The 14,810-nt window shown below is 37.7% G+C and overlaps 1 protein-coding gene across 1 annotated transcript in view; it reads right to left on the reverse strand.

The window, feature by feature from the left end:
* The window catches only part of LOC137398960 (outer dense fiber protein 2-like), a 57,313-nt gene that overhangs the window by 21,860 nt on the left and 20,643 nt on the right, over nt 1–14,810 (reverse strand). The gene's annotated exons all lie outside the window — the stretch shown is intronic.

A 14,810-nucleotide genomic window follows, 5' to 3' on the forward strand; every position in this document is an offset into this window, starting at 1 on the left:
TGGCCGAAGGAATCTGATCCATAATTTTGTTCTTGTAGGAGCGGGGGCCGATGGAAGACTTCTTTGACGGCCGAGCAGAAGCAACATGGGAAGGTTTAACTGAGTCAATACGCGACTGATTGGATGACCGGGTAGAGGAGGCTCTTAACCGACTCACTCTATTAGGTTCCGAAGAGTGGACAACTCCAGAAGGCTCCGCCTTAGAGTTACGCGAGATACGGGACGACACTGAAGAGCGAAAACCGGAATGATTATTCGGGTTGTTTGATGATTGGTTAGCTGTTCCCGCCACAGAGAGTTCCTCCTGCCTGCTGCCGTCCTGCCCACTGCTATCCTGTCCACTATTATCCTGCTCTCTGCTATCTTGCCCTCTGCCATCCTGTCCTCTGCCGTCTTGTTCTCTGCTATCTTGCCCTCTGCTATCTTGACCACTGCCATCCGGCCCACTGCTGCCCTGCTCTTCCGAAGATTCCGTCAACACGGAAGCCGTTTGGGTTGGTGCGATGTTTTGCCGCTCTCCATCTGACTTGCAGGCTTTGCTCTTACTTCTGACACGGGCTTTCCCCGTGACTTTGATACTAGCCTTCCCCTCACCAGATTCACACTTTACTGTTCGTCTTGAACCAGGACGGCCTTTGCGAATCTAAGAACAATAGTGGAAATAAACACCAAATAATGGTTAAACAAGAACCAATAGGATAAAAGGAAGTCAACTCATCTGAGAATGTGGAGCTATTAGCTTCAACAAGCCAGCTTAACCCTAACTACTACATGTTGAGAACCAGCTCAGCGCTAACCACTACATGTTTAGCACTAGCTCAGCCCTAACCACTACATGCTGAGAACCAGCTCAGCCCTAACCACTACATGTTTAGCACTAGCTCAGCCCTAACCACCACATGTTGAGAACCAGCTCAGCCCTAGCAACTACATGTTTACATGTTGAGAGCTAGCTCAGCCCTAACCATTTCATGTCATTACATGTTGAGAATCAGCTCAGCCCTAACCATTACATGTTGAGAACCAGCTCAGCCCTAACCATTACATGTCATTACATGTTGAGAACCAGCTCAGCCCTAACCACTACATGTTGAGAACTAACTCAGCCCTAATTATTACATGTTGAGAACTAACTCAGCCCTAATTATTACATGTTGAGAACCAGCTCAGCCCTAAGCACTAAAAGTTGAGAACCAGCTCCGCCCTAACCACTACGTGTTGAGAACTAGCTCAGCCCTTCGCACTTATCCAGATATTAACTAGCACTAATGCAGTCATACCTCGACATACGAGTTTAATATACATGTATGTACTGGGACTACGCTCCTATATCAATTTACCTCCGAGACAGACGTTGTTGATAATGCGGGTCTGAGAGAGACTCAAGAGAATCGCGTTCGGTGCACTAAACTTTTGTGAACCTGCGTAATAAAAACTTTAAATTTAACTTACCCTAGGACACTTATGTATTCGCCTCATCTAACTTTCGTGTTTTCACTCACTTAGTCATCCTCTCGCGAAAATTTCATGAGCGAAACTAAACTATCAAAACGAACGAGCGAAAACGCAAAATTAAATAGCTTTTTTCATTGATATCCACAATAAAATCGTCATATAGAGGGACCTAGACGTCATTGATAGTCCAAAAAACAAATGGCAGCAAGCGATCAAATTGAATTATTGATCTCGTCACACATTTCTACCTGCGGTTTACAAATACAAACTAGTTCCAAATTGAAAATTTTTTCTTACTAGCGAACTGGACCAGAGGAATCTAATCTGTTTGTTCCGCTGCATTTATTTTCACGTCACTATATTTTCGCACTCATCAAAGCCGCGAAATTAAGTGGAAGCGAAATTTTACTCTGTGTGCTACTCGCGACACTACATGTAAATACTAGCGAAATAAAAGAGTCCTAGGGTAAATGAATTTAGCTTACTAGTACATGTAAAACAGCTAAGTTGTAATCTTTTACTGAACTTACTTTAATTTTGTCAACTATTTTCAAACTGATTTGAGAAGAAAGACTGAGCGATGCTGTTCTCGAAAGCGGTCTCTCGCATTCTTGGCCATATAGTGTATTGGCCATCGAGAACTGGTTCGTACGCTCGAATATCAAAGAAGAAACTTGGTATAAAGTCAGCTCAGAACTCGAGTTTCTCATATGTAGAGGTATGACTGTACCAGTTACCACAATGAAACATTGTTGATAATCTTATGAATCATTGTTACTGTTGTTACTATTCATATTGCTAGTCAATGCACACAGTTTTCATGGCTAATGGCTCTCCAGTTGTCCTGGCTGTGCGTAGCAAAAATATATTTCAAAGTAACGAAACACCAAATTGAAGTCTCAGCTGAAACGACTTTGACATATCCGAACTTTCATTTCAAACTATCAAAGCGGACACAAAAACTACACCGACCTTGACCCCAAAATTACCGAAATCCTTTAAAGGAGGAAGTAACGTACCTTTCCGGCTTTGAAGCCGCCCGCCTCTCCATTACTGGGATATTTATCTGGAGGACAAACGAACTTGGAGTCGAGGTTAAGATGCGACTTGAAATGCATGGGGGACATGCATGAAGAGTTTCTCTCCCCATCAATATTCATAGTCCGACTGCACGTACTCTTAGAGTTAGACTCGGCCCTGCAAGCCAACCAAAGGTATAGATATGTCCAGCCAGGTAGTAAACATGCCAGCAATTCCCTTTGGTATGCTGGAATGCTTGGAATATTGAGGTTAGTAAAAGCATCTAAAAGTATGTCTGCACATTGTCTATTCCCTCTATATTTAGTTAATAGTACAATGATAGATATCGGGGTAGTTATAGGGTGGATCAATACATAACAATTTAATTGTTGCTGGAATCTAATTCCATAGTGGGTTACACGCTGATGTTTATTGGATGCTGCCCGATCTGAAAAGTAAGAAATACAAACTAGCTTGCTTTACTTCAGTAAATTGTTAAAAAAAAATCATTTGAAAATCTTTCACACTTTCAACCTCGTATGGGTAAGCATCGAAAACCCCATGTTACTGAAGACTTCGTCATAAAATAGTCAAAACGGTCGTTATGTTTTTAAAGCTTCCGGTGCAAAACTGAATGAATTCCCAGTTTACTTGAACGCGTGAAATACCATTAAACCAGGACTTACCGTAACCTTTTCATGACATTTTCGACACAACTTGAAATTCAAGCAAATATTTGTCTCAAATACTAATTAATTTTCAACATTTTTACAAACGTTAGCGAAGTAAGTAAACATAAAAACCTGGAAGGAATTAAAAGAAAACATAAACATGGTAAAAAATAAATAAAATTCATTAAAACTATATCTAATTTAAGTTAGAATAGGTTACGTAACATAATTATACTATTCTATCACCAAGCATTTTCAAGCCTCTAAGATAAAGTAATAAAAAAACTTGTTTTACAGACTATTACTCTATTAATTTACCTTTTTTTTATATAAATTCAAATTTCACACATAGTTTCATATTATGCATCTCTTGTAATGCTATATAATTATTTAAAGCAATGATCGCTGTTTGGGCTCTGGATCAAATTACTTAAAATTCTATACATTTGTATAAGAAAGTTAGATTCAACATATGTAACAAATGTCAAAAAGGATACACTTGTACATCGAGGTTTGACTGCAATCTTGAAGATGGTAAAAGGGAAGGTGTGACTACCCACCCTCTCTCAGAGCATAATAGCCTAAATTCTAAACTCAAGTATATTTCGGTTTTTATACATTTTTTATTATTACTAGAAATTCCACTGTCATACAGCCCACGACCAAAGTGATATTGGAAAAAAGAAAGGGTACTGATGGTTGAGAAATGCAATATTAGCAGTCAAATAGGATAACTGCAATGGTAGCTGTAATGTACTGGGTGTTATTATATACAACAAATAGCAATAATGAAAGGAAAAGATTATATGTTTATATCTCTTCTCCTGCAAAAAAAGAAATGCAATATTGGCCAATATTAGAAGTAAAATGCACTAATTATTAGAATAACCAATATTATTTATATAGTAATAATAAAAACCAATGCACAATTTTGTTTACATTTCAAAACGGCATAGCTAACAATATCACAAAGTTGCGATATTTATAGATTTTTAGAAAATCTGTACTACGTCATCATTGTCCTGTAGTCATCAAAACTTATAATTAATTATTGCAATAATCTCATTAGAACCGTTAGAAAAAATATCATCGTCATGCCTTTACTTACACTGCGTTAGATTTTTAGAAAGTCTGTACTACGTAGTCATTGTTCTGTAGTCATCCAAACTTATAATTAATTATTGTAATGATCTCATAAGAAACGTTAAAAATATCATCGTCATTTGCTTTACTTATACTGCGTTGGACATCAGTTAGAATGGGAAAGTATTCAAATGTGTCGGCAAATGAAAATGAAAAAATTGAAATTGGCAAAAATGAAACAATTTCTGTACTCCTATGTTAATTGCCAAAACCTTCGGCAGTTCGACAATGCTATAGACTGGTGAAAAGTGCACGTTATTTTTTCGTGAACTGCGCAAGACTTCATCGTTCTATTATCTGTCCCTCGGCGTTTCAATATTCGGTCTTAACTTTTATTAAACCAAGCTTTTCAAGTGTTTTGTGGCGATTTTCGTTGAAATTAATCTGTCTATTTGTGTACAATCCGATCAGATGGGTAGGTTTTAAGATATTATCGAAGGTTTACAAAGACTTGGTAACATATTTAAATAGGTTTAAATGTGTTTTGTAACGTTATTATACTTTAACGACTTTACATAACGATGCTTAAATTTGTTGATGAAATTTCTTGACGAGGGTTCGTCTCATTGTTGATGAATAATTTTCGTAAGTTGTGTGCACATGCATTTATCATAAAAACTCCCACACTTCGCTCCGCTCGTTTGGTGGTGGGATTAACTAACATTCATGGATGACCAGAGCTGTGATTGGTTTGAGCTGATGAGAAGAAGACAAGTTCTTACACGATTATACAGTGACTAGTTGAATGCCCGTGACGATTATACAGTAATGTGCAGAATTATGACAGCAATACAGCGTACATTTTATTATTAGAGCTAAGTTTCGCAACTCTTTGCAGTCAAAGAACAAAAGATTTCATATCATGAGATGAAAAGAGAACACGTTAAGTTTTAAAATGATGTATAGATTTAGGACGTAGAGTAAGGCTGGTTCACACTATATCGTTGTATCTCGGCGTTGATAATACAATACTCCGTTGATCGTCGACGATAACAATGTTCACACTATCACAAACCCAACCACATTTGCATCGGCAAATACTTTGTGACGTAGTGTTTTCATCTTTCTTTTTAATGTTCCGTGAAAAACCTCTTCGTTTTTGCATGCCCAAATCAAACGCTAGGCCCGCAGTGACTGTTAAAAAGTGAAATTAATAAATCACACTATATGAGACGGCGAATTATGAAATGGTTCACGTTATGTAGGCTGTCATTGATGCTCGGCGAAATATCGAGAAAGTTTGACGGCTGGAAACTTTCCCGATGTATCCGCGTTGCTTCATCGATGCAATTGGCCCACGGTTCACGTAGTCAACGATGAATGTCAAAAGGAAAAGACTAACACACGGCGATATGGCGTGAACTAGCGTTTAAGCTCAGATAAGATCTTTCTATCATCAATGAATCTGAAGTCACCATAATTTAGCACACCACTAAAAGTACCCCTTTTTCCGTTTGATATATAATGAGAAATGTCATTTTGTCGATGATTGCCAATGCCGATAAAAATTTATACATACCTACATACAGAGTTGACTGAAGATACAACTACTGCTAGTACGTTAATATGCAAGTTAATCTAACCAAGAAACTGTCAACAGTCTGAAGCTGGTTCACTAGTAAAACCGCAGAAAATCAATCTTCCTGGATCAGACTTTATCATAGACTAAGACATCGCCCAGATGTTTGAGACTTACTCGTAGAAGAAAGTCAACGCCAAATGACACCGGTGCATCACATGCTGAGCACACAGCAAGCACTCCTCAGTAGTAGCCTTAGTGTCTTTAGATTGCATCTGAGGAAGGGGGCTATGGAGAGATGGCTGCAAAACACGACTGTTGGATTTCTCACTCAAATGCACAAGCATGTAAACACTTTTTAGCAGTCAAGTTTTTCCTGTGAGAACTTTTGATTTCTTTTGTGGCAACAAATAATGAGGAAGTGAAAGATATCCGTAAAAGAAACTTCATCGCACAATAAGCTAATTGGAAACAGGTAAAGTCACAATAGACCAATTAAAAGGAAGTAAAAGAAACTATTAGCAAATTGAAAGTCTTTTAACTTCATTTGCATGACCTTACGACTATTCAATTTTTATCATTTGTTAAAGGTTGACTTGCAACAAAATTCACATTACAGTTATTTGGTATCAAAAGATTCACCATGTCTTACTTTGTTGTGTTGTAGGTGCCAAATATGTGGAAATGTGATTACAAGCTCTTAAAAGCTCAAAAACGAAAAGCCGCCGAAGATTGGAATCTCTTTATTTCGATGAAGTAGCCATGAAATTTGGTTATTGTCTTGTCACGTGATGTTCTCACGTGAACTGAATGGCCAATAAAAAGCTCAATATAAAACTTATCGTAGCACTAGTTTATAACAAACACTTTGGGTTTTATCGAAGACCCCCGCATCAAATATAGATGCTCGCTACTTTACAGTTTTGTTTCGGTTTGGTCTAATCGGTAAGTTGTAATCCGATCATGTGACCCAATACTTCGCAAATAATTTCTGCAGTACTTTTCGATTATCACAAGTGACCGACAGGCTCGTCATGATTATCAGACAATGATATGCATGTACTCCTTAGAGCTAAGGCTAAAAAATTAAACAAATTTTTACGGTAAGTTATAGGATATCACTGCTAAAAGTGACAGCATTACGATGATGTTAAAACAGACGCGTAAGAACAATAGACATGGTTTTATTGAATGCGTGAAGCATATTTGTGAAAATATTTCGACGAATAATGTTGCATGAAAGTGTAAACAGAAACCATGTACCACAAATACGTCACATTTGAGCCGTTTTGGAAAGAGAATCCAAACTACGGCGGTCTCGTGTGGCTGCGATTTTCGGTTCGGCCATGTATTTTTCTTCGGAGTGTTTAAAAGCTCCATCAAGTTTTGTTGATTTTAATCTTAACACATCCTGGCAGTCAGAATACCTCAAGCATCAAAAACAACCTCAAATGATATAAAAATACTTCTGAATAAAATCTACTGAGATTTGTTCAACTTTAAAACCTTTCAAAAAACACAAAATGCAAAAAGTGCAAGTAAAACACTGCAAGCATGTAAAGCATGTAGACAAGCATCTAGCTATATGAAGGATTTAACAGTTCTACCGTATGTCCCCGCATATGAGCTTATTCGAGAACACGAAAAAAGCATGATTTGAAGCTTCGAGAGAAATCATAAAAACTTCACCAAGTAAGCAATAAATCATACTTACATCCTTTGAGAGGCGATCGGGGAAAGATTCAGAGAAATCTTTTGAACATGAAGAACCTTGACACTTCGATGCGTGATCAGCCTCTGGATTCAAGCCTCTAGAAACAAATTTGCTGGGCTCTTTATTGGTTGATGGTAACAGAACTCCAGGTAGACAATTCTGGTTGGTATTATGGCCAGCCTGTTTCCAGATATTTTCGATATCCTCCCACTCACTCTCACCCGTCTTATTACAGCTTTCCCAATCGTATCTCTCCTGTTCATCTTGTTCTGAATCAAACAAGCGACATCTCGTGTTTATGACTCGGATGGATCGATCACACTCGGCACCTCGGTCAACACCGAATTTCAGTTGTGAGTCGATCACATTGACACCAACGGCAGAGGAACCTGGTGACGATTTAAGGTGACTGTCCGACCGAACAACTTGTCGGAGGCTATCAGTTCTTCTGCTCTCCTTTTTCATCGGTTCCGAGTAAGACGGGTGGCAGCCAACTTCCTTCAACAAAGCAGCTCGGCGTGCTGCACGTGCTGCTTCAAAGGAACTCAATAATTCATGTGGATCCTTCCAATAATCGACAGCGCTGCCCTGTGACTGGAGGCGCCCACTGCTGATGGACGACCCCTGCTGATCCACGACCATGCAACTCGCTCCGTTAACACTCCTTCCAGAATGGTTCGAGATATGTTTTTTCCGTCGACACTGACCATGAGCCGGAGCTCCCACAGATATGCTCGGCGTGGCGGCTGACAGTTGGCTACCTGGTGGACACTGGACACCACCTCCAGCATCATCTGTGTTACTGGGCTTTTGATGAGGCATTCCATTGGCTCTGCAAAAGCTGCTAGAAGAAGCTACCCTCTGTGACCTCTGCAGCCTACAAGAAGATACTATATTAAACAGCATATCCTTTATTTTTTGCTTGTGAGAAGAATTTTACAAGATTATTTTGTGCTTTTACAAAGCAATAACATACATTGCATATACAGTAGACTCACCTACAACATAAATAATCCATTCCGAGAATGTTTGTAGGGATTTTACATTATAAGAACAGTAAAATACATGTAAATTGCCTTTGGATCTGCCAAACCAAACCTTTTAGCCCTTTAAAAAGGAAAAAGTTAAACCTAACTATTAATTTAACAACTGTACAGTAACTGTGATGTTATTGGTTTGTATCAACAACGTTTCTTCATTTTCTTGTCCTTTTCACTTGGTTCAATTACTGTAATCACTCATGATTACAGTAATTGTACATTAAGTTAAAGAAATCACACGATTTCAAAATAATTTGAATCGATTTTTTCTCTTTTTTTAAAAAGAAATAATACAAAATATTGTATAAGTTTAAAATGAAGTAAAACAAAATATATTTTCACTATAATAAGAGCAGTGTTTGTCTAGTTGTCCAACCTCTGAGCCATGGTTAAAGGTTGGAATAAAAGATTGCTTTCACTGAGACTTCAACTAATGACATTTACAGTAGCTCAGTTGACCGACACTCTAACACCTACACCAATCAACTGTCTCTAGGTATTTCTGAATAATTGTGCACCTACTTATTCTCATTGCTTTATCGAAACACCTGACGATCTCTCACAACACACTAGACTACCGGGTGCCGCTATAAATTTATATAGTAGATAAATGTATTACATAGATTTTTTACATTATTTGGAATTTTCGCAATTTAGGTTTACATTTAAGGAGTGTCTACTGTATTTTGTAAAAAGGAATGAAAAAGATGACCACTTACAGTAAGTGGGCACCTGATAGTGAGAACATGCAACCAACTAGATTGGCCACACAAATAGCTAGCATATATCAGCCAACTTACGATGCAATTGATCGAGGAGGACAACTCCGTTTACTCGTCTTTGTTGTACAGTGTTTTTTGCAACTTCTCTTGCCGTCTAGAAAAGTCAAGTAGCAGTGATTGTTACAAGTTGTCTCACGAGTTCGGCATCAAACTACTCTTATAATATTATACAACTCTTATAATATTATAATCAACTCTACAATCTTATAATATTGACCAATAAAAACAAATATAAAAGTAATTAATGTGCTTCATAAAATAATGCTTTGTATAGGTCTTGAACTCATGACCTTCGATGTGAACCGTATTCGAAAGTTGAAGAATAATCTTTCGTATCACAAGAATAAATTTTCACATGATGAAAGAGTTATAAGAGAAGACTCACTATGGCTTATTTAATGTGAAAAAGCAGGACAACTCCAAGCAATGCCAAGCTCAATCGGCAATCGCAAACTTTTCCTTTTTCGGATAACCGTGCCATAATCTATCTGATTAAAAACTCCAGAATGTGTCTTCGCATGTATTTATCACAATTGTCAAATTGAACGCATTCATTGACTTTTTTATGAAACAATTTGCATTGAAAATGAAAGAAATGAATATGAACTTGATTTACGAGCGGTGCATGAAGCCAATGAGGTCATAGAAGTTGTGTCGAAATGATAAAGGTCATTACTGTTAAAATACGAGCATCGCCTATTCAACTGGCTGAATCATCAGCCACCAGTACCGCGTGAGCAGTGGAAACTGATTGACATACTATGTTTCCATGGTACGCACAACTACAACTTTTTAACTCGCGTACAGCTCCAAATGCACATCTTGCAGGTCATGAAAACGGATTGTAAGTTGACTTCATCGTATATTTCGTCATTTACATCTTGTTGATACTAAAGGTCTTACCTAAACTGGTGCACAGCTTCTCTGGCACCCGATCTTGAGCATCTGGTTCCAATGCCACGACCTCATCTTGAAAGGTCACACGATGGGATTCTGTTCTACTAGCAATACATTCCACAGTGTTACCCCATTCGGCCGAGCTCAATTGGCTCTGTACTCTCACTTGAGGAATACTCCGAGGGATGACACTTGAAGAACTCGCCTGCAGGCTGCTCATCTCGGACCTAGCAAATAATGAACAAGCGAAAAGCTATTGAGCTTGATGGATATGCGTTACGTATAGCTTGCGGCTAAGAGATTTGAAATACCCCAGAAATTTAAACCTCGAGCCATGGATCTGACTGTTGTGAGATACCGCATTCCCTTCAAGATAATCTCAACCTCCCCAACACATCTCAAAAGCTATTTATAAGTCAACTAGATGATGCTATAGCAGGGCTTTGGGCAGTTTATGTGAAAAGAATGATACGAATTGTCAATTTATGCCTGTTGTCTTTATGAAGGCAGTATCCTTGCTAGGAAAACTCGTCTAAATAAACTGAGTGAAGAAATCCTGCTATGTAAAGATACAATAGCTTGACGTGTGACAATGACAAAGTCCGTAGATGCGTATAATTTTAACTTATGGTAAGAAAATCTGTATAACCTATATAATATATATATGTTATATATAATATCTATTATACATATATAATATATACATAATATATGGTATATATAATATAATATATATTACACATTTAATGTATATAAAATATATGCATACATATTAAATATGTATAATATATGCAAATATAATAATCATATAATTTATATAATATATATACATGTTAAATATGTATAATATATAAAATATACATTATAATATTTATATACAGTCAAACTCGGATAACTCGCCCTCGGAGAACTCGAACACTTTGGTTAACTCGAACAGTTTCTTTGGTCCGTTCCCACGCAATGATAAATTGCTTTAGATAACTCGACCTCAACATCGTTAACTCGAACAGTTTTTTGCCCAACGGCTACCGAGAGGGTTGTTATCACTTTAGAATATCACTTTATTCCAAGCCATAGAGATAAACATCAACTTTTAGTAGTTCTTAGGCGTCGTTATTACCATCAACGGCAAATTATTTTTGTTAGCGACTTTTTTAAAGGTTTGCAAAAAATCACATTTTACCAAAACTCCGCTTGGTGATGGCCCTTCGAAAGCAAGGAAATGTGAGGTAACCTTCGAATAAACTTAAAGTAAAATCGGAAAAATTGATCTTGGTTAAAATGCTCAAGAGAAAAAGATGTCTTCTTTCTGAGCGTTATACATGTAACTGCGATCAAGTTTTGCCAACTTTAACCTGAGAACGTCCTGGCAGTCACATCACGTAAAACAACAAATCTCAAGTGATCTATCTATATCTATGTTTTCTGATAAAATTTTTTAAAACTTTACATGAGAGGCCCTTAAACTTGCAACAAGCAGTCTATGCTTTTGATTTCCATGTATATATATAGTCTGTATATATATATATATATAATATATATACAGTATATATGTACATGTATCTACTGATAAATACATGCACTTGAGACAGTGCTCTGATAACTTGAACGCTCTGATAACTCGAACACTTTCGCTCGGTCCGCGAAGTTTGAGTTATCCGAGTTTCACTGTATATGTATAATATATATAAATATTGTATACATATAAAATGTATAAATATACATACAAATTATATATATACTATATAAACATTATTATAAATGTAGAGCTGTATGATAAATATATACAAAATATATATATTATGATCTATAATATTTACATATGTATAATATATATAAATAATATATAAATAAAAAATGTATATAATATATATAGAAATTATATATATATAAACATTATTATAAATGTACATAATGAATATATACAAATTATATGTAAAATATATATTTATATATAATACATATATAATTGTATATAAGATACATATATATAATATGTGTAATACATATAGCTATAAAAAGTGTAAAACATACCTCGGTTGATCCTCTGACAAGCTTGTCGATGGCGGCGAGTCATCAGCGTGAGAAGGATTACCATCTGTCATATCCGAGGAGTCACGCGGAAGCAGCAATGTCCGCACAACGACATTTTGTGGAGGCAAATGCTGGGAAAATAAGTCAGTTGCGAATTTGTCTACCAAGTTATCTGTGTCATCACCAGTGCACCCATCGGGTGTGCTGTCAACAGGTGTCATGTCAGCTTGTGTCATGAAAACAGGTGTCAAGCCAAGAGGTGTCATATCAACAGGTGTGCTGTCAGCTGATGCCATGTTAACAGGTGTCGTGTCAACAGGTGTCATGTCAACAGGCTGATCTCCCCTGGCATGTACCATGTTAGCTTTTGAAACCTCTTTCCTGTCAGCCCTGTCTGCACTCTTACTGACAGAATTGCTGTCACTCCTTGAGAAGTTAAACCTAAGAGGAAGTTTTGTGAAGCTTGGACTATGATCCATAGAGGTAACCATAGATGGTAGTGTGATATTAGTTGATTTTGAAGCATCATTTCGTGCGTTAATGAGCTGCCCAGTGTTCCCACGAATTGACGCCACTCTTGATGGGTTTGAAATCGGAGAATGGCATCGCTGGCAAAGACAAGTCAAAAATGGCTTCACAATACCACAATAGCTACATGTTTTCTCAGACTGTTTCATTACACAGGAATGTTGAGCAGAGCTTGCCCTCCCGAGTTGATAGGCATCTTCTTGGGTTATCAGAGAAAGCTCTGTCTGGCACACGGCTGAAACCACGGAAGAATGTACCGGGATCAACATATTTTCATTTTCGACAGACTGCCTGGCCAGTACTTCCTTGATTAATATGTCATCATCATTTACCAAAACCGATGAAACTCCTGCAGCATTTTCTGAAACAACGTCAGGCGATAGGGTTTGGTATGAATCACCTACATCTCCTGGTAGCTTCTCTTCAAAAGACGATGTATGGCACATGATAGATCTATCATACATCTTAACCCGACAAGTAGGGACATTAGCGACAGACCCCTGAGAATTTGAAGAATTAATGCTCATTCCTGCCTGACATGCAGCATCAGCTGTTGGACCACAGGCTACACTAGTTGATCCCTTCTGTTCATCAAACGACATTCTCTTATTCTTATCTCCATTACAATTATGGAGCGGACATTTTTTGGAAGCGTTCATCACTTTCGATTGGCCATTAAATTTCCTTTTGCTAGTTTTACTGAGGGACTTATGTTGATAACCTGCTGATCTAGGTGACCTTGTAAGCCGCTTCTTCGCTTTTTTAGTCTGCGTCGACTTTTCACCGGTTGAGTTGAAAGCATCACCGGCAGTTCGGACTCCAACGGTCAAAGGTTTGCGAAGCTTTTTAGAAAGAACGCGAGTAGACACTGAATCTACTCGGCAGAAACCATTCTCTCCGGTTATGACCTTCTTTACATCAGAGACCTTGACACCAAGAGGCGTATTTCTCGAATAACAGATGACACTATCTGATCGGGATTTTCCTCTGCAACGCAACAGAAGACATTAGCGGCAAGACTTACAAGAATTATTGTAGCCATTGGTCTAAACAAGCTCAGGCAAAAATTACTACTTACAATAGACGACGACTTTCCCCTTCCAGCGTACTACCAATCTTTTTATCCAATAACAAAGTCTACAAGCAAACACCATGTTTGTTACAGTGTCAGAGCTTTTTTGACAAACTAGGAATGACCAGAATGATTCAAATCTATGCAATTCCAGGTGCCAAAACATGCCAAAACACATATGTCACGTTAAAAGATTTTTTGCATTATACATGCATTGTTCTCTCAAGGTCAGTACAAAAGCAAGCAACATATTTCCAGTAACCATTAGAGGGAAGATTCCACAGCCACTCAATCTATCATAATAGTTGTAATCACTACTGTAATAAGAAGCCACGGTTGGAGTTTGGGCAAAAGGTTTACACTGTGCGGGATTCAAACCTGTCATAATGTGCTTCACTGGCCAACGCCCTACCACCTGTGCCAACTGTTCGCACCCCATACTTTAGAATTACTGTGCACATAGTCATTCTCTGTGCTTTATTGTCACAGCTGACGATTTCTCACACATCACAAAAGGGTAGCACTGCCGGAGTGCTATCCTTCATTTTTTCGTGACGTCATTCTATGAGTGCGGGACTGTGAATTATCGTGGTCCGCCATCTTTGTAGACAACTTTTACCGTTGAAAACACCAAGCTTCTGCAATTAATTTTCGCAAATGACGCTGTTGTTTACAATTCTGTATACTTTTTTCTACAGAAAACCGATACAAACTCGAAATGTCACCAGAAAATCTATTCAATAGCATAAAGTAAACGAGAATGACGATTGTTTGTCTACAAATATGGTGGCTTTTCCACGAACGAGCGCGTGTGCAGGCGAATTGAAAACGTCAAAAAAATGAAGGATCAATAAATGTAAAGTTAACCATTTATACCAAAAATTGCTAAGTAAAAATAACTAAACAAGATAATTTCTACTATAATAAGAGCCATA

Source organism: Watersipora subatra, chromosome 6 (assembly GCF_963576615.1).
Source record: "Watersipora subatra chromosome 6, tzWatSuba1.1, whole genome shotgun sequence".
In the NCBI taxonomy this organism is placed as follows: Eukaryota; Metazoa; Bryozoa; class Gymnolaemata; order Cheilostomatida; family Watersiporidae; genus Watersipora; species Watersipora subatra.